The sequence below is a fragment of the Polyodon spathula genome, chromosome 16 (assembly GCF_017654505.1).
Source record: "Polyodon spathula isolate WHYD16114869_AA chromosome 16, ASM1765450v1, whole genome shotgun sequence".
NCBI lineage: Eukaryota > Metazoa > Chordata > Actinopteri > Acipenseriformes > Polyodontidae > Polyodon > Polyodon spathula.
This window is the reverse complement of record NC_054549.1, coordinates 3,757,181-3,778,095: the sequence shown is the minus strand read 5'-3', so window position 1 is coordinate 3,778,095 and position 20,915 is coordinate 3,757,181. Positions and strand designations below refer to the sequence as shown.

Below are 20,915 nucleotides of genomic sequence, written 5' to 3'. Positions count from 1 at the left end.
ATGCATTTTACAAGCGCACAGCCGGGGAGGGGGTTGGGAGGGCCCCAGTGGAGAGAGCTTTATGCAAATATGACACTAATGTAAGAATAAAACGTCTGATCTAATTCCTAAATGGCGCTATTACAAAAGCCCCTCACCCTGTCTGCTCCACCTTGAGACAGAAAAGGCAGTGTCATCCTTGAGTTTAACCCTGCCTATGAATTAACTAGCTGTTTGTTTCTTTCCACATCTCTTTCAGGAAACCTCATTGGGGAAAATAAAACATTGATTTGAATTCCTTTTGCTGCTATTCTTCTGAAACGCAGAGATTATAGGAGAGTGTGCCTTCCAGTTTGATGCTTTTTAGTACATACTGAACTATGCAAACCCACTGGCTTCTGCAGCCCAGCACTTTCTCTAACCACTGAGCTACTCAAACACTGTCTTCCACACTGCAGCCCAGCATTTTCTCTAACCACCGAGCTACTCAAGCCTAGTACCTTCCTCACTGTCACACAGTCCTATTGAACTGGAAAACCTTTGGTAATCTGTGACCTCTGCAATGCAGTCATTCACTCTAACGGTTTTTAGAAATGGGTTTCTCAAAGATGCTGAAGCGGAGAGGGCAAACTGTACAGGCAATTCTTTTCTCTACAAAGGGTTTAGCTTTGACTTACTGTACCTATACAGAACTGGCTGTCTGCATGGTGAACACGATAACGGCTTTGCTTTTCCACCAGTCTTATCATACACTGTTACCATCTTATTTCAGATTGCATTTTCCTATAAAACTCCAGATTTAATACCTTCTGGTACTGTATGATTGCAAGGACCCTCTGTTACTCTGTTCAGACGTTGTTGGAAAAAAAATCAATTAAACAGATAATAATATTGGGGTATACTAGCTGTTAAACTTTTGGGACTGATTGCATGAAGATGGTATAATGATCTAAACCAACATGTATAGAGAACAATGGGGTCTTAGTACAATGTACCAAGTACAATGTTCAATAGGTGTCCAAACTCCAGTCACTGTGCATGCATTCATCTGCCCCAATACTTAAAGGGTAGTGATAGTGTATATACGCTGCTAAAAAAATTAAGATTCTAGCATGAACTCCTTGCACTTGTATAAATATATTGCAATAGGTGTTTAAGCACGGGCCCAGGGTTATACAAGGAAAAATCTACATTTCATCATGAACTTCCACTGTAGTTGTGAAAGTCACAAAGCAATGATATTCGAATACTACAGCCAAGAATCACAAGAGCAATATAGGCGACACCAATAAGAGTCCTTTCAATAACTGGCCTTGGTTCCATTGACCGGAAAACAGTCAAGGTGTAGCGCACTGTGAGCCAGGTCTGTCAGCGACACAGAGGGGGAAAACAGAGTCTCCGCTCTGGGAGGGTGGGGGATGTACAGAGAGGGGCCAGCACTCTGAATAATGTACTAGAGTCACACAAAGGGTAATTGGGTAATGCAATTATTATATTGAAGATTATGGATTGCAAAATCCTGTCAAAGTAAAAAAAAAAAAAACTGCAGCAGCCCCCACTGATTAAATGTCACGCTGACTCACATGACTTGAATAAGGTAATCACAGAACATGAAGCTAGTAACAGTGAATTTGAATGAGGTAAATCACTGAACACCAAATAGGAGCAGTGAATGTAGCTACTGAGAAACATTAAACGCTGGAGTAACGTTACTGTAAAAATCCAGATTCAGGTCCAAACTCAAATCTAATTTACTTAGTATCCTGTTATGGAAGGCGAGTGACCAGTTTTGGGTCTATCCGAATGATCTGAAGAACAGCAGATCTTCATTCAGCTGCCCTAAAACTAGATTTTTAACAGACCATATTGAACTGTATTTTTATTCAATAGGCCACCTCAGGTAGGGAAAACACAGCTTGATTCATATAGAGTTTAGTGGCAGTGTTCACATCCAACACTTAAAGTCTTTCAGACAATCAAAACATCCCGGTAGAGGGTACATCTTGTTTTGATGTAAGTACTGTCATGTTTTATTATAAGTTAATATGTACAGTTCACCCTTTCTCTGTTTTACACTCATGGTGCTTGGTGGCAGTCTACCAGAAGACACTATCATACTACAAGAGATCAGCTGCATATATTAAAATGACTTTCTACTCTTTTCACTTTTAGTGTCTCTGGCTCATGTGAATCTCAGTGCCCCATGCAGGGACTCAAACCTAGGGTTTGCTAGCTGTGACCGATTCTCTCGCACACCATCGCTGGTCTCTCTCAGCTTAAGAGCCATCAGCTGTGGCTTCAGCAGCCACTTGACCTTTTGAATCATGTACAATCTTGTTTGATTGGTTGCTTTGATTTAAACTGCTTTACTGAGAGTGGACGTCGTGGGAACAATGCCTCTCGCACAGGGTATCGAGATGAAGGACTAATAATGCTGGCTAATGGACAGGCACAGTGCAGGAGATATACTACTAATAATAATGCAGGCTAATAGAGACACAGAAATATACCTCCTGCTTCATCTACCCTCTGGACAACTGTGTGAGGTGCCTGCGCTGTCAGGATTTAGAGATAAACTGGAACTGTCTGCAATCAGTCAGGCATGCCATGTGTTCAGTTTTACAAGGTAACCCTAGACATCTACCAGCACGCCACTGTGTTGCGTGTGGAACACCGTGCAGTGCAGGGCAAGACATAATCCATATACCTATATCACAGCATGGGGGTGTATTAGGGGCACAGTACTAAAAATACATCAGCTTCTGTGGACATTAACTACCCATGGTACTTGTCAAAAAAACATTAAGGAGTCCTGAACTGACCCTGAACGCAAAGAAATCCATGCAAAATACAATCCCAATGGCGAGATTCAAGAACAATTTTACATGCATGAAATGCAGCACAGACGACCAGACTACCCTTCCAAATGTGCTGCACATGGAGGCTGTTAAATTCCATTGTTTCTGTGGAAATCTTCCCGCAAGGACCTAGGACAGCACTTACGTGGTTAACCAGAGGTGAAATGCAGCTGCTTTTATGGTTTCTTATTCTGGCAGACAGTCACTAAAAGCATTATTACAATAGACCTTGCAGCAGGCACACACACATTATAAAAGCAGGGATTAAAGCAGTACCAGGAAAGCTGCACAGACAACATATCCTTCCCCTCTCTCTCTCTCACACTCACTCACTCTCTCTCTCAAAACAGCACCAAAGCACACTGCCATACCTTCAGCCCAGGCCTCGTCTCCCTCCTTGGCTTCAGTTTCTTGTTTCTCTCCTGATATCCTACACTATTTCTGGGTCTTTTTCCATCGGACAGCCTTGGAATAGACCAGTGGGGGGAGAGGCGGAGGGGAAAAAAAAAAAAAACAGCTATCATGAATTAGCATTCCAAAATGCAATCACATGACTGGCCTGCCAATTGAAAGGCAACAGGACTACCCTGGCCACTCCCCCTCCCTCCCTCCCTCTCTATAGAATGGTTGTGTCAGGTCAGTTGTACATGCAGGCCTGTGCTGGTCTCCATAGCAACAGAGATGGTTTTAACCCTTGCTTAAAACTGTATTGCTCTGTCTTTTTTGGAGGAACTTCCTCACAGCTCCTGCTGTAGCTTAACAGAAGGAAAGGGGAGGGGAGACTGCAGGAACCCAGTCTTCTCCTGTTACATGTAGAAGCTGGACTGCCTGCTTGTTCTTAATTACATTCCTTCACTTTAATCCATAAATTCAAAACGCCTATTTAAAATTTCAATGTAAAGCTATAGGAAACAAAGTCAAGTAAACATTTCAATTAGATCATCTTTTTTTAACTTTAGTTTCTATAGTTTTCCTTCATTTGCTCATTTGAATGCAATGTGTTATGGTTCTTGTTTGAAGTTGTTCTGGTTCCCTCCAAGCTCATTTAAGATCCACAATGAGTGAATACAAACATCAAAACTATAGGGACTATGTTAAAACATCTATAGCCATGATACAGGCACCAGAGGACACAGCAAAGGTAAAGTCATGTACACAGCAGAACAGTCCTTTCATTTCTATGGCACATTCAGGTAACAATATATAACACGTAACCCTACTGATATTCTGATATACACTGAACAAAAATATAAACGCAACATGTAAGGTGTTGGTTCCATGTTTCTTGAGCTGAAATAAAAGATCCTAGAAATTTTCTATACGCACAAAAAGCTTATTTCTCTCAAATTGTGTACACAAATTTGTTTACATCCCTGTTAGTGAGCATTTCTCCTTTGCCAAGATAATTCAACCACCTGACAGGTGTGGCATATCAAGAAGCTGATTAAACAGCATGATCATTACACAGGTGCACCTTGTGCTGGGGACAATAAAAGGCCACTTTAAAATGTGCAATTTTGTCACACAACAAAATGCCACAGATGTCAAGGTTTTGAGGGAGCGTGCAATTGGCATGCTGACTGCAGGAATGTCCACCAGAGGTGTTGCCAGAGAATTGAATGTTCATTTCTCTACCATAAGCCCCCTCAAAACATTAGGAATAGTTAGTTTTAGAGAATTTGGCAGTACATCCAACTGGCCCCACAACTGCAGACCATGTGTAACCACGTCGGCCCAGGACCTCCACATCCGGCTTCTTCACCTATAGGATCGTCTGGGACCAGCCAGTACACAATTCCTGGAAGCTGAAAATGTCCCAGTTCTTCCATGGCCTGCATACTCACCAGACACGTCACTCATTGAGCGTGTTTGGGATGCTCTGGATCGACGTGTACGATAGAGGGTTCCAGTTCTTGCCAAAATCCAGCAACTTTGCACAGCCATTGAAGATGAATGGGACAACATTCCACAGGTCACAATCAACAGCCTGATCAACTGAATGTGAAGGACCACATGACTAAATACAAATGTTTCTACTGATGCTTGCTTGAAACTGAGGGGCATCTGCCAAGAAAGCAGCTGTGCAGCATGTTAACTTGTGCTTTTAGATGAAGAGTTTTAAATCTTTTAACCACGGCCTGCAAGTGCTCCCAAGCAAATGATTCCTAAACAAGATGCAGAGGTCATGTAGACGTCTGAACTGTGAAATGGTTTGGCAGAGGCTCATAGGAACCAGGGTTGTGACATTTTTGGTGGTGCCCAGAAGTGATTTGGGATTAGGAGAAAAAAAGTTTTTCAGGTTTGCAGGTAAATTGTGAACGTGTTCTGTGTTGCTGCTCTGTGAACACACAAGCACTGTGCATTTAAATTAAACTAGCTTTCATTTGTGAAAGAGCTGGTAAACAGTAGCTCAGATAGAGTCGTTTTTTTAAAGAGGCAGCATAGACAGAATAACTCAAAATACAATAAAGTACACAGTCATTCATCTCAATTACCTTAAATAAAACATAATAATAAAAATCAATAACGAAAAAATATGCAGGAATTGCATTATATTGATTAACTGCATATACACAGCTGAAGTCTTTATTCATGTTTCGTAACTTGGAATATAAATTAAATCAAGCAGTTGTACTAGCCAACTTAATTACACATTAACGTTAATACAAGGATTGAAGTAGTTACTGATTGGCTCATAGATGTCTTACCACTTAATGAAGAGCAAAAACATTTCAGCACAGTTCAGTTCACAAAACAAAGTCGTTAAAAGATTGTCAATTTCATCTGTAAGGTACGCTGTTTCTCGTTTATTTACCACACTCTAGGAGGTGGAATTTAAAAAACATATCATGTATAAAGCTCTCATTCCCATCAAACAGTATGTAAAACTTATATATGAGCTCAAACATTGGTGGTGCTGGGCCCGTGTTCCAGAATATTGGTGCAGCACTGGCTCCATGGGCCCATATAACCTGGCCCCATTTTCCACAGGATATAAAACTGCTTCATGAACTGAAAGTAGGTTACTGTGTCACTTGTCACTATTAAAGTTGGAGCTAATGCTAATTGTAATGAAACCTGATACCAGGTATCAATTGTCCCTTAACACTATGGCATTCATGCGTACACATCACACTTCACATTGATATCTGGAGAAGCGCTTACCCAATTGTCATGAAACTTGGTATTAACATTCTTTAGCTATGGGGAGTATCATATTCTAGGGATATATGGAGGTGTCTCTCTTTCTGTACATCTGTCTGTCCGTGTGTCCAGATGGAGTATTGCTTACGAAACTGGAATTAAACAATCTCCTTCTAGTATTTTGTACATGCTGTTGATGCTATCTGCTAATGGCCACAATTCTGAATTTGTAGCCGTGGCAGGGGATACACAGTATGTTACTGAAATAACTGGGCTTCAGTTTATATCCCATTTCCAAACTGAACATTACCTCCCATGTGGCTTTACCAGCTACCTGCATTGATTAATTCCTATTCAGTGCAATATTGTTAGACAGCATTAATAGCTAATTGAAGCAGCTCTTAAAATGTTGAACATCAGGTCTAGCTTGCATAGCAGCACTTGCCTGCCGCTGTTGCTAGGTGACAGAGTGCTTCCTTATGAAGGGGGTGGGGTTTCAACTACCCCCCCCCCCCCCTCACTGCCAACATCATAATTCATGCAAATGTATTCTAATTCCTAAGCATGAGGTCCATTAAGCATGCAAGACATGAGACGCCAAAATGAATGCTCCGGGAATAGAGTGACACAGATTAGTGGGCACTCTTCCACATTTCATGCTGAGTTTTTTGTACACCCTAAGGGTTCAGGACTTCAAATACCATTTCGAATGAAGTTCGCTCCAATATTGAGTGTCTCTATGTGTACAGAATAACAAATAAATAAGTCCTTTATTTCTTGTGGAAGTGGAAATCCAATTTTGCAAGTGCTTTATAAGTAGAGCTTTATAAAGAGCTAGAATACATAAAACACTGGAAAAACTGTGGAAATGGGTAATCAATTCACGTTGACTTTACCCTTTTCCCATTTTAAAAAAAAAAAAAAAAAAAAAAAACACACAACAGCTAAGAAAATAATAAATCAATTTAAATCAAGATTACAAATCAGGACGGAGGAGTGTTAGCTAGATTTAAAGCTGTATTAGAGTTAAGGTACAAAGGATTTATAACAGAATTGTGGTGAAATGTACAAAAATGCTTTCACACAAAAACCAAAGAAGAATGTGCCCGTGATCATCGGGATTTCGTTATGGAAGACAGCAGAGGAAAGAAGGTACAACTTAAGTGTACAATTACTGTCGAGTTACTACATACATATTGACAGAAAAAAACAAATGCTCAAGCATTTTGGAAAGTAATCAAAAACACTAATTTCAGAAAGATAGTAAAAAATAATAGTTTATTGGTTGCGAAAGATATGCCTGATGGCAAAGGAACAAAATGGCAAACAGTTATGCCCTACATGAACATGGTAACCAACTGATACATTATACATTCACATTGTAAATTTGGCCCAGGACCAAACAAAGAAGCGACAAGAGTTTGTGGGCAGAGAGACCTATTTAACTGGTCAAACTGGTAACGTATGAAATTGATGGGTGGAGTCTCCTTTCGGAAAGACAACAAGTTTCCAATGCATACAGGTGTATCAAAAACGAAAGCCCTGAAAAAAATGATTTAAATAAAACACGAAAAGAGCTTAAAAAAAAAAAAAGCGCACTGAAAATTACAATTAAAACCTGAAAAACAGAAGTCATATTTATGAACAGAGCTCTGTGGACTGCTTCTCCATCTTGATGTTGCTTGTTATCCAAGTCCCTTTCAGTATCATGGCCAGCATCAGGTACATGGTCTCCATGTGTTTTAACACAGGGCTTGATGTGTATACAAACCTCATCTTGCTATCCTAAATACCGTTGGACCGAGGCAATGTGGCCACCACATCCCACCACCCTGGATCATACCCGCACGTGCACTACCAAGATGTTAGTGGCTTCAATGCATTTGTGGCACCATCATATATATGACACCAGTAATGAGTATGATTACACGGCTAGGTTAGAGTTTCACATGCGCTCTGTACTATACAGCCTTGCCTGCTTCAGCTGGTGAACACCTAGGATAAAGTCCAACAAGCCACACATAACGTCCATTGACATCAACAGCGTCCATTTTGTGACAAGTGATCTCTGTTCTGAGCTGCAGATCATTGGATGTGTGCATCCGCAGAATCATTTTTCAAGTAAGGTTGGAATGCATCACACAGACTGCTAATTATGTGGACAAGTTAAATTGCGGATCCTCTCAATATTAGTCACTGTGGCAACATGTAGGTCTCGCGGTAAATGGGAGATGCCATCCATCACTGGATTGACATTCAGGTAACGAAGGACAGTTCCTGATGCAGCATTTCCTGATAGCATCTTTGAAACGGAACACTGTTGCACGCAATTCTATTTTTTAATGACAGTGTGCGCCAAATCCAATATTTATTTTCAAACCATCCTTTACATATATTTCAACGCTGATGCTCGCCTGCATTCTTCAAGAGGTCACGTGAAGAAAAGTGAGCAATGAAAGCATGCGACTGGAAAAAAAGCAGTTGGATACCAAGAGTCAGAGCGCAAGTCCAAGTGACTGTTTTCAGCGTCTCTACGTTCTTCAACTGAAGAACGGCACTGCGATACACATGAAGTCAGAACTTGAGAAAGACAGCAAGATATTGCATTGCAAGATATTGCATATTCCTGCAGTTTCAGTGATCAAATGCACTGCAGTCTTAGCCCTTTCATGATGCACAGCTGTTTTATAAATACCCTCTATGATCTGATTTTGTGGGGGGGGGGGGGATTCGTGATATTATAAAAGAAACCAACATTGGTATAAAAAGATGCAAATTTGCAACTTGAATTTGGAACCCATCATGGAATTCAGTGTGCTGTACATACAATATTGATCCTTAAAACAAATCTGATCTGTTGGGTGGTCTGGATTTTCCATTCTGGAATTTTTAGGTATGCCTGTATAGTGGAAACAGTTCACTGTTAATTCCAGGAAAGAGGATGGCTGAATAACAGAGTCCATCCTTGTGTGGAATAACCACAGCATTCTAAGAATGTTCATGGAGTATTCTGTTCATAAAACAAGAGCGATTGTATGAACAAAACAAGCTTACATTTAAACCAGATGAGAAAGTACTTTCCTTAGATCAAGCTTTGAGTCTTCTTAAAACGCAGGGCCATTTTGAATTGTGGTTTGCCCAGACGTCTTTCCCCATTGGGTTTAAATGAATGAGAGATAGATCCCAAGCAGGATTTGAAAGGGGAAAAAAAAAAAAAGTAATTCAATGCTAGATCAACATGATGTTTAAAAGGAGATCCCCCCCCTCCACCCCAAACCTGACCGCACACTTACACCGAGGGGAGCGTGAGGCTTGTGGTTTCAATATAAGAAAACGAGTTTCTGGCATACGAGTAGTAGCAAAAGAACAGAGCTAGAATACATAAAGGGCTTCTTAGTTTCACTTTCTATCACCTTTAAGTTAAAGGTTGCTTTTACACAGATTTCCTCACTGCTTTTGTGCTGAGGAGCTACATCATTTTAGTTTACATAGGATGAAATGTGTGATTTAGAAATTCCATTTATTACAATAGAATGTCTGTTTTTTGTGTGCTTATTTGTAAGGGATTAGGATTTGACATCATTGTTTCCTAAACTGTTACAACGCATAAAGTTATTAAAAAATAAAATAAAATGTTCATTTTCCCATAATTCCAGACAAGCAGTAAGAGCAGGTTACCGGTCACCGAGGGAATGCAGGGCACGGCGCAGTCACGCTGCCATCTGCTGGTGAACACACCCCAGCGCTTCCATGTGCTGTCTTAGTTAGGTCTTCCTCCCTGGCTTCCTGCAACTTCATTTATAACGTCCTGCTGTCACCACAGAAATCTGTCTTCCAAAATCTGTATTGAGAAACTACAAGGAAAAGGATAGATGCTGATGCTTTTTTTATTAAATAGGTTCTAATTAGTCGTTTTGTTTACTCAATTGCATTAACCAGCATTCATGTAAACATTACGTTAATCTGTTTTTATTACATCTATAACTAAAAAACACTTGACAGTGGTACATTTATAAATATGAAATAAAACTTGGTAAATTACTTCAGTGTCTTCCATCTATGTTTATATCGGTCACGTCAAGGTTGAAGACGTTATTAAACACTTTCATATGAAGTCCATTTTAAATTTAACCACAGACTAAAGTGGAATTTAACAAATTAAATTTTAAAAAGTTGCATTTTATGTCTGCCATCCAAAGCAGACAATCTGCAGCATATATTATGAGAGATGTGCGCAGGGAAAAATAGCACTATCTAACCCCAGTCAAAGATCAGACAAACAACATTCAAAAGAACTGTATTTAGGAGTATTGAATTAAAGATATCAATGCAAAGGGGAAAATGCTTTGAAAAGATTCTCAGCTCTGTAAGCCCGTCAACCTGCATCTCAAAGACCACTTAACCACAGCTAAAGACAGCCCCGTCGCTCTCCCCAGTTCCAGATAATTGTTTGAGATTATACTTGACACAAATCCAAAACAAACTTGTGTAAAGAGGTATACATTTTTTATTCAGTCTAATTCCTAACACCTAATTCTTGAAAGGAAGAAAGCAAATGCTTATTTTACACAAATAACTAATGCAATCCAAGGTCTTGGGAGGTTTCAAAACATTTTTCATGGATTTTTTTCCTAACAAAAAATAAGAATTAAAGACTGGTGTAAACGCTTTGAAATTATAGAAATACTAAAACATGTAGTAATCTGTTTAACATTAATGTCTACTTCTTAATTTGATTGAGAGTGTATTCAAATCATTAAGGAGAAATTACTATACCACCGACAGTCCTGCAATCTCAAATCAATGCATTAAAAAAAAAAAAATTAAAAAAGTCTTTGCGCTGCCAAAAAATCAAGCCTTTTCCACTCTTCCACTGTGGAGAACAAAAGACATGACAGATTGTTGAGAGAAAGACAAAGGCTTAACTAATGTCAATTCATAAAGAATCTTCTATTCAAAACGGTTACTGTTATTTTAATGAACTCTTCAGGACTGTCACTTTATTTAACTTTAAAAAAGGTGAAAGCACACATGGTGACAATTTTAGATATTAAAACTAGAGAATCGTACCTGGTGGGTACTTTTAAAAAAATTCTAAAGTGGAATAGCAATATTGTATGTTTTATCTTGGATCCGAGTTCAACACAAGTTATGGCACACACAAAAGTAACATTAGGGTAACTCAAAAAGCATTAGTGTCTGATTAAAAGTGGGGCCTGGAAAAATCAGACAAGCACTCCCATCTAGAACAGATGTAGATGCAAGGCTCCATTCCGACACAATGCTGTTCTACAGTTAACAGGCTTCCCCTCTGCAATAACACAGTGGCCTTCCCTTTACACAGAGAACAATATCCTGAGATATACACACAGACAAAGAGCCACAAGCAATAAAGCACTGGCCTCTGGTCTGTACAGACACTTCAGTGCAAACATATTATTGCTGATCACACAGTGGATATATACACACTGGGACAAATCATAGGAGGTATATTTTAGAATTACTCTGCAGGGCTGTTTGCTATCTTATCAACTGTACTGTATTGTTATTCTCACCATTAAGTGCTTTTATCTTTAAAAGGAAAATGGTACTAAAAGGACACATAAAAGGCAGGTGAAAGTATTTCACAATATGGTGTACTATGTGTGGACAAATGAATCCACATTTTGAAAGAGGAACCTAAACCCCATATATAAATTTTTTGTTTTTAATAGCTGCATGCCAGTGCACAATAGTCACTGCACGTATTACCAAATATGACCCAAGTACTCCAGAGGGGTAAAATGCAAGACCCTTGTTTTGGGCTCAAATACTTTTAAAAAAACAAGAGAAAACTTTTTACTGGAACCAAAGTTTAGTCGATCGAATCCCATTGCACAGCAGTTTGACCATTCTTGGTTTCGCTATTGGTTTAATAGGTCACACCTGAGCTTGTTACATACACACTGTGGCCAATCAAGCTTGTATTATAACCTGGAATGGGTGAAACTGCTAAGCAATGGGACTTGTATTTCCCATACATGGTTTTTCTGATACACACTGAACTGATATCAATTCTTCTCCCAGTGTCACTAGAAACCTGATCAGCCCAGACTTGAATTAACCTGGGCTTGTTGCTGTCTGCCTTAATTTCAAGACCTCCAAGTACCGTAGCGGCTCATTTCCACAGCAACCCTGGGTGCAGACCCTTCTCAATGTGCGGATTAGGATACAATGATTAGGTTAGGCAGGGTGGTATCAATCACGGGTAATTCAATAACGTGGCACTGCTACACACACCACTGCTGTGCTGCATCAAATGTACAGGTGTCAGAACTGATACTGCACAGGCTGCGTTCTGCACAAGGAACAGAGCGAACATACAGCAAGGAACACATTTTACAACATCACACCCCCCCCCCCCCCCCCCTCCAAAAAAAAAAGGTGGGAAAAGGGCACCGTCAGAAGGCTATATTGTTGCTGTCAGTCCTTCGTTTGACAAAACGGTTTTGGCCAGGAGTCTCAGTGCCGGGACAAATTTAAATATTCAAAACAGACACTTGCTGTGAAATGGATTTTCCGTCACCTCAATAGATCTCTTTAGTGTGAAATGATCAACTAAATCACAATTTGTTATTTTGTGGGGGGAAAAACCCACTGGATTTGATTAATACAGTAACTGTATTTATACAGATTTTTCCATTTTTTTTTTTTTCTTATGGCTTGCATGCACAGAGGTCGAATACTATATGAAGCAACTATTGTATTAGAAACCTGGACTTCATTAAAAATCGACAGCGATCTGACAAATGCTCGGTCAAGAGGAAGTTGTTTTCTTTCAAAGCAGTGAAAAGATTCTGTTCCACTGTTGGCCACAAGGTGTCGGCACTGCTGCGCCAAAGGCTCGAAACTGCCTTGGTCACGTAGCAGGAGTAGACATGCGGTTTACGCACACAGCAATAGAAAAACACTTATCAACCGTGAACCGCAGACAAGTGAGCTCAGACTTGTCGACCGAGTAACAGATACAAATTAGGTCATTTCTATAAACGGTATCAGCTAAGCTAATCGCACAGCCAGTATAATGTCTGAAGGTGTCAGCTGCAGTACTAACCCTGTTGAAATGCAGATTTTAAATATTGTTGTGATGTTATGTTAATGGTTGTTGATTTTACAATGGTTGTGTATGTTGCTTCTCTTTTTTTTTTAAAAAAAATAAAATAAAATATATATATATATTATATATATATATATATATATATATATATATATATATATATATATATATATATATATATATATATACACACATATTAACAAAACCAAAATGCAGTTTTGAATTAAGTCCATGCTCTACATATACTGTCAGTTTTCTCAAATAAGAATCAGTACTCCCAATATATGCAGAGAGGCTGCAGATTCCATACACCCCTCATTCAGGTTCTGTTACTGCTTGAACATTTTAGGAAAGACAATTTCCAACTTAACTGCAGTTCTAGGTATTGAAGTCACTGAAATTACATGTCTTAATATTAAAATGACTAATGCACGTCTCTTACATGGATGTCAATTTGTTTGTTGTCATCCACCAAGTTTCAGCTGCAGGGACACGAGCTCCTTGCCAACTTGAAAACATGTTTGCTGCAAGCTCACGGTTACTAAAATAGGCATTCCACTACTACCACTTCCCTCAGTGGACAGGTATAGACGAAAAGTTGAAAGCTGATATAAAATATAAAACACTAGGACAGTCGTCATGAAAAAAAAAAGTGATATCTGCCGCACAAAACCTAATACACTTCTGATAAGACTTTGCTCTCGTCTTAAGTGGATGTCATTCCAAAGGTTTATAGAGGCGACACATTCGTCCATGACCTACATATGCACATATCTGCAGTGAGGCAACCCTGTTGCCTGGATACCGAAACTACAACAGAAGCGTTTTTTAAACCCTGTTTTAAGGCGAGGCTTTGAAGCCTAATTCTTTTAATCGGCAACATGCAAGCATCACAGTGAGAATAAATCAATCGCCGCTGCTGAGAATGTTTCAATACTCCGCTCGTCTAGATAGATCCATGCTAGTGACAGCCCATGTACTGTATACCCCAAACCCTTAGTTTTCAGCCAAAACAGTCATTACACATTTCACTGTATAGCCAGGTTCACTGCTCTTAAAGGTTACATTGCTTAACTACATTGCCATAATATTTCATATCTTAGATATTTAACCTATTATGGGTGTTCTGTATGTACTAAATATTTCACCAACTGCTTCTGCAGCGAGGTGGGGAAGCATATTAGTGTTGCGCTGTGCACTGAAGCCCCTTCGGTGAAGCAGAGTGCACCGAATCCTGCTCAGCACCGATATGGCAGTTCATTGCCGTGCCATAGTTTTGTTTTGGAAGAGCATACAGTGCCATTCGGTGGCCAAATGCTGTAACTCTGACAATGAATTTAAAAGAAAAGCCCATCTGAATTTTCTGCACGTTTTCACTTCCATAAAATAATTCTAGCAATCAAACAGCTTGCCAGTGGACCGGTGCAGATAGCCCTAGTATATCACTGTGGCAGCTGACAGATTTCTTATGATTTACTGTTTAATGAATTTGGATTCCTTTGAACCCAGGACTCCAGGAGCCTCGTCAGTTCCAGGATAACTCGAGAGATACCATCAGGTGACCGACCCAGGAGCAGGGAATTAAACGCTGCATCTCTTAATGCAGAATCCAACAGGAAGACAGAATGGACAAGCAGGCAAATGAAAATATGCCAACCAGCATTCAAATGAAGACACCATACTTAACTTGAAAGATAATTCATCGCTTGTAATAATTACTATGAAAAAGATCTCAAGGTGCACTTGGAATGAAGGTTAAGTTCATCTTCGTACTTAAAAAGGACTAATTTCAAGCAGTATGAGGTCATTATTCAGGGTTGCCTAGTTCAGACCAGCTGCTTCAACATCCGAATTTTATTTTATTTTCTATATAAATATGAATTAGAAATTATGGTTGACATAATAAAAAATTATCCCTTACCAAATAATCCTAAATAATTCTTTAATTAGCTAGAACTAATTAACTCTTACATATCATAGACTGCTGTGCAGGCCTAACATGGTTTTATAGCAAACATGCATTTTCATGAAAAATAAAAAAAAAAAAAAAAAAAAAAAAAATAATAATAATAATAATAAATCTGGTCCCACAAGGTTAAGAAAGCTTTCCAATTGCATGCCATGCTGTACCTCAGCAGTGTCTTTGGGGTTAAAGTGTGCTACTTGTTACACTGTATTGAAGCAGTGGAGGCAATTTCCCGCTCCAGGTAATAGTGACCTAGGAAATGCAAGAATAAGAGACTGCCTGAAAGTAAGAGGGAGCGATCAGTTTCATTTCTACGTGCATTTTAAACTCACGTCACTGCAACAGAATCAGCGGACAGGCAAACTGTACCGGCCCCAGGTAGGCGAGGCACACCGGTGGCTGGAACAGAGAGAGAACGTCTTGTGACTCTGCAGCAGTGTCTGCTAAATTATTGAACTGTGGGTGCAGCATGCAGAGCATGCTGTGAACATGCCTAGTGCGCACTGTTGGAAGACAGGGAAGAGAGCGAGAGAAACCAGAGAAACAGCTACTGCATCATTTATGTACATACTAGTTTGGACTCAAGAGAAATCATGTTTTGCTTTCCATAGCTTAAAAACCACATAAAGGAAGGAAAAAGTAGGTGTTCCTACAGTTTTACGGTCTTTCGTATCACGTTGTTTCCAGGAGAGAGGTATCATCACTTTCAACGCACTGATTTGCGTAATATTTCCCTAGTTATAGGCAAATGAACACACACAAACAGAGGCTGATTGATTAGTATAGCACACACACAGAGGGCGATTGATTAGTATACCACACACAGAGTACGTTAATGATTACAAAGCATTGGTAAAACTTTTACCACGAATAGAATATGCAAATATGGCAGGTTCTTCCAAATCCAATAAATTGACTACATAGAACAGACTGATGCAAACTTCGACCCAAACTTCGTCTGAATGAACCAGTGAGGAAGTCACATATCCCTCTAGATGCAGAAACTTCCTTAATGTATTACAAATGCCTCTCATCTCATTGAAGACACATACATGCTGCCACATACTGATCGCTATTTAGAACTACACTAACCCCAATGGTGTAAAACTAATGCATGTGTGTGTATTTTGGCTGTTGAATAACATTGGATAAATGACCCCCTATTCAGAGAAACCAAGATATTTAGCAGGCATGTGTTCTGGGTGTGGTAAAACGGATAAATACCCCACTCCTAGTCTTTCATATGCCTGTTCCAAGGCTTGCTGCAGTGTAGTGCATAACTGGACAACCCTTAATTTCCTGCAGTGGAGCAGAAAGCAAACTAAACATTAAAACCAGTATAAGAACAATACTTCAATAACATAGTATCTTACAGCTAACTTCTGAGACATAGATATAATCACAAGGTGCGTATTGTCACACTGGGGTGAATTACAGTTTACAGATGTGATTTGGGATTGATATGCAGGTTTAGAGTAGATAAGGGTGTTGACTTTTCAGCTGCATTTAAAAAAGACAAATGAAAAACAAACAGATCACTTTGTTGTCTCAAATCATTGAGCTAACCTAGTTATCCATGTTTGGAAAGCCCAACATCAGAACTGGACTTTAGACTGTGCTTACCGTATCACTTTCTTAAAGAAACAGCAGCTTTAAATATTTTATTTTTCACTGTAATAAAATAGTAAGGGTGGTTCTTACTGCCATCACTCAAGTATTGTTTTTTCACCTGACTTCAGGAGCTGCTGTTCAGTTTAGTTGCTCCCTAGACATATGCAGCAGATTAGATCAGCTAGCGTGTCCTTAGAGATGTAAAAGCCAGGGCTATCTGCATCTTTGGATCAAGTTTCCTTATGTATTGCAGCAATACACTGCTGTAAACTAGATGTGGCAGGCTCTCGATATAAAAACACTGGCTGATCTAGACTTGGTTACATGTTTGTGGCAGGCAGCTAGATCAAAAGATCTAAAGTTTTTTTTTTTCTTCTTTTCTCTGAGGTGACAACCCTAACTGCACCCTCTGTATTGTGCTCAAACTAGAATTGAGTTTTGTTTCAAAACACCACTGCGCTTCTGTACTATTACTGACAAAGCAATGCTATTTTTGAATAGATTTATTTTTATGCAGGTGGAGCAAAGATAAAATTTTCATGCCACACAGAAAAAAGTACTGTAAATATTTACTTTTTTATACTTCACTGTGTTAATTTACAGTAACTGCATCTCAGACCGGTCTTAACAAGCTAGGCATAGACACATCGCTGTCACTTGTATGGTAGCTAGAGGAGGCTTTACCCACAGAATAGAAGATTGTCTCCCTGCATATCGCCGTGCCTAAACGCAAATGTCCCTTCTACATGAAATCAGTTGCAACTCAAACAGTTGTGTTCTCAGGTCTCAACTTTACAACACTCGAAGATCAATTCTTGCTTGGAATAACCGCTCGATTGCACAGAAATGGCTGAAGCCATAATTTATTTGGATCTGATCAAAATGCATTGGACCACCACATGCTATATTTACAGCTAGATTATACTGTCATTTCCAATGCCTCAAAATTGTACAGGAAGCAATAGATCAGCTTGTGTGAACCTCATTTATACTGTACTTTTTTTTTGAGTATTTGGAGGCAGAGTGGCACAGCAGGCTAATTCAATAGACCTAACCCCCCCCCCCCCCCCCCAGGTCTGAATACATTGGCAGAATGTGCTAGAGCAGCCCAGGACTGAACGGCAGGCAGGCAGGGGGTGTTCAGGTCAGGATTGTGGTGCGTTCACACTTGCCGAATGGTTAGGGGAAGCTTTCATGGCAACTAACCAGTGCCATTCTCATTGCAAGCACCAAAACAAAAAAGAGCTGTTCTTGAGTTCCTTATCTGAATGGTAGGATTATTGAGAATGATTCAAACACAAATAGAATTTTTTCATTATTTCCATTTTTTACACGTATAGGTGACATCAGGCTTTACACTTCAGTAGGCTTGTTGTAAAATATGAATGACTGTTCTTTCCACGCCATTGTTTAAAGCAGCTACATGGCTTATAAATAAATGAAAGCAAAAGGCTTTATACTACAAATTGGCACTTGCTTGCCAGCGTGTGCGTCTTCGTACTGTATTACCAAGCTGCAGCATAGCTTGTGATAAATACAACTGCAGTGTACAAAATTGAAGGCGTATGAAAGAAAAGTTTTTAAAAAATGTACACAAAAGGTTTAAAAGATTAATAGAATCTTATTTTCAGGACGTCTCAGGCAAAAGCCCTTTCAGTTGTTTAAAAAGTGTTTACTTTTCTTTTTAAAACAGCTAAAGAAGGGCTTTTGCCCGAAACGTCCTGAAGATAAAATATTTTTTAATCTTGCGTGTACATTTCTTAAACATTTTCTTTTTCATAGGATTTTAATTATATATACACACACAGAGTGCACTATGGTACTATGATTATTGTGAGGTTTGTACTTTTATTTATTGCTTTAGTGTTTGTACACAGTATGTGGACACTGGATAAAGCAGCCCTAATCCTCTGGTTTGGTGAAAAGACACAACCGCATTTCATAAATTATCTTCTTCAGTGTCTTGTAATTAATTATTATGAGGTGTACTGTTACTTTAAATCACTATAGTGATAGCTCCACCTCTATACATGGCTCATAACTGAGACAGCACTTCAATATACTCTATAGCAAGATAATGATGCATTGGAAACATGTGCTAAAAGATGCCCGTAGATTGCAGAAACTCATGATCTATTCGGGGTTACCAAGATAAACAAGAGGAAACATGTCCAACCCTACACACCAGCAGGGATGGTTAAATACTTGAGGTGCTGTGAACCCAGTATTGGAGTTCTAAATGAACCGGTTCTTTTGGTCACTGGGAGTGCAGTGTGTAGCTCGTTGGGGCTGATGGGAGTATGCAAGCTCAAACAAGGCTCTTGCTGTTAGAAACTGAAGCAGTAAGGACTTTGGCAGCCATTTGGATCAGTTATATCCTGCCACTTCCTTGCAAAAAAAAGAACCAAGGCTGTTTTTTTCCCTCTCTCTTTTTCATGGAATAAGGGGCTTGACATAGCTAGAATAAAAAACTTCATTTCAAAAGGGGAAAGCTAACAATTCAAACCATTGTACAAATTGATTTTAGTGTAGACTTCAGATTAGAAATGTATTGATTGAGAGAATCTGGCAACACCCCACCACCCTTGCAAAAGATTAAGGCCTTTAAACCTGCGCAATTATGTTCAGTTTTAAAATAAATTATGACAAGTAGACTCTGAGCCATTCAATTTCATTGGGACGCCAAATCCTGGTGATCCAGCAGTAAAACAATACAGAACAGGCTGGATTTAACAAACACTGTAACAGCAGGCTTTCACTGAACCCAATGGCCCATTCCATTCAGAGCAGAAATGGCACTTTAATGTTAAGCAGGACCTCAAAAACAAGGAAAGACTCCCTCACTAGTATATTCCTTGAAGTTGTCTGGTATTCTATCAATTCGGAAGACAAACTTAACTGCAATGATCGCCGAAATCTACATTCACTAATGCCAACATTCTCAGTTAATGGGACCCCCCCCCAAAAAAAAAAGTTTATTCCCCACAGGTAGTTTGAATTGGCATGAAAATAGATATGATCCTGCAGCTAGACCTAGGCTTTAAATGACACTTCTAAATAGCATGTGCTCTGTCTTTTGGGTGAGAAGTTGTTTTAAGTGACTGCAACTAATGTATAGTTCACACACCCTAGTCTCATATCTTGTAAAGCACTTTGTGATGGTGGTCCACTATGGACAGGTGCTACATAAAAATAATTGGGAAGTATATAGTATCTGTACAACATCAGAGAGCGACAATCTTCAGGTGCACTGTTTTCACCAAAGGCTTATGATATGAGAACTGATGTTCAAAATATTTAGAACCATATATAGCACCTCCAATCGTTTGAGCTTATCAATAACTAGAACATTAAACAGAACACAGCAATACAGAATTACTACATTTAACAGATGTTTCATGCACAAATTCTGTTGGCTGCAAATTGGGATAGCTTGATCAATTAATGCAATAGATTGATCAATTAATCTTTGATGGAGGTCTTCATAAAGAAGTCATGGAATAGAGTCATTGCTGCATCTGTAACCAACAGTGTCATGGTGATGCCCTTATGAATTCTGATCCCTGTCAGAGATCACAGGAAGTTAAAAGCTCTGTAACCACACATGTAGACGAGTCCTGCTCTCTTGCTTGTGGTGGGAGTGGTCACAGCTTCACACCAAGCCTCCACCATGTTAGAATATCTCTGTGGCAAGGTTGAAACACAGTGAAAGTGCAGCATGAAGCAAAGCTTGCAGTGTCCCTGTCTGAATCTCTCTCATTCTAGGGGAAAAAGGAGCTATTCATTCCCCAGTTCAATCAGAATCTTCCATGAGTATAGCATTCACTATATTAGAATAAGGAACAAATAATGCTCTCCCACAGTTGCTTTCAACGTACCAAAAGATGCAGAGTGAAGTGTTCTTTCCTGCCAGACTTCACTGAAAGCTGAGGTTTGTGCTCATACAATTCGGTTTGTCAGCAATCTGCAAGGGCTTCTTCAGGGTAATACACTGGTTTTAGAAAAGTATGCCAATGGGACTTTTAAAACTATTCTTCGAGTACTTAAATGGAAAGATGGACCAAGGTGCTACGTGCTTCATTTAGTTGCAAGACCCTCATTTTGGGAGGCAGAGATGACAAAAGTGAGGACTAGAGTACAAGTTACTGTACAATATTAAATTCATGGTATTTTATTTTGAGACAACTCCCTAGGTTTAGTTTTACTAACTATTAAGATGATTTTGTTTCCAATAGATAAAAGATCAAACCGAATTGGGTCA

At 39.4% G+C, this 20,915-nt stretch overlaps 1 protein-coding gene across 6 annotated transcripts in view; it reads right to left on the bottom strand.

The window, feature by feature from the left end:
* The window catches only part of LOC121328601 (polyhomeotic-like protein 2), a 68,332-nt gene extending 65,009 nt beyond the window's left edge, over positions 1–3,323 (bottom strand). For 3 of the 6 annotated variants that reach the window (XM_041273419.1, XM_041273420.1, XM_041273421.1), the window contains exon 1: positions 3,209–3,322. The gene's annotated coding sequence lies outside the window, so the exon portion shown is untranslated. Of the gene's footprint in view, positions 1–3,208 lie in introns of all 6 variants that reach the window. The other 3 variants (XM_041273426.1, XM_041273425.1, XM_041273415.1) reach the window with 2 other exon arrangements.
* Between the last annotated feature and the right edge of the window lie 17,592 nt (positions 3,324–20,915).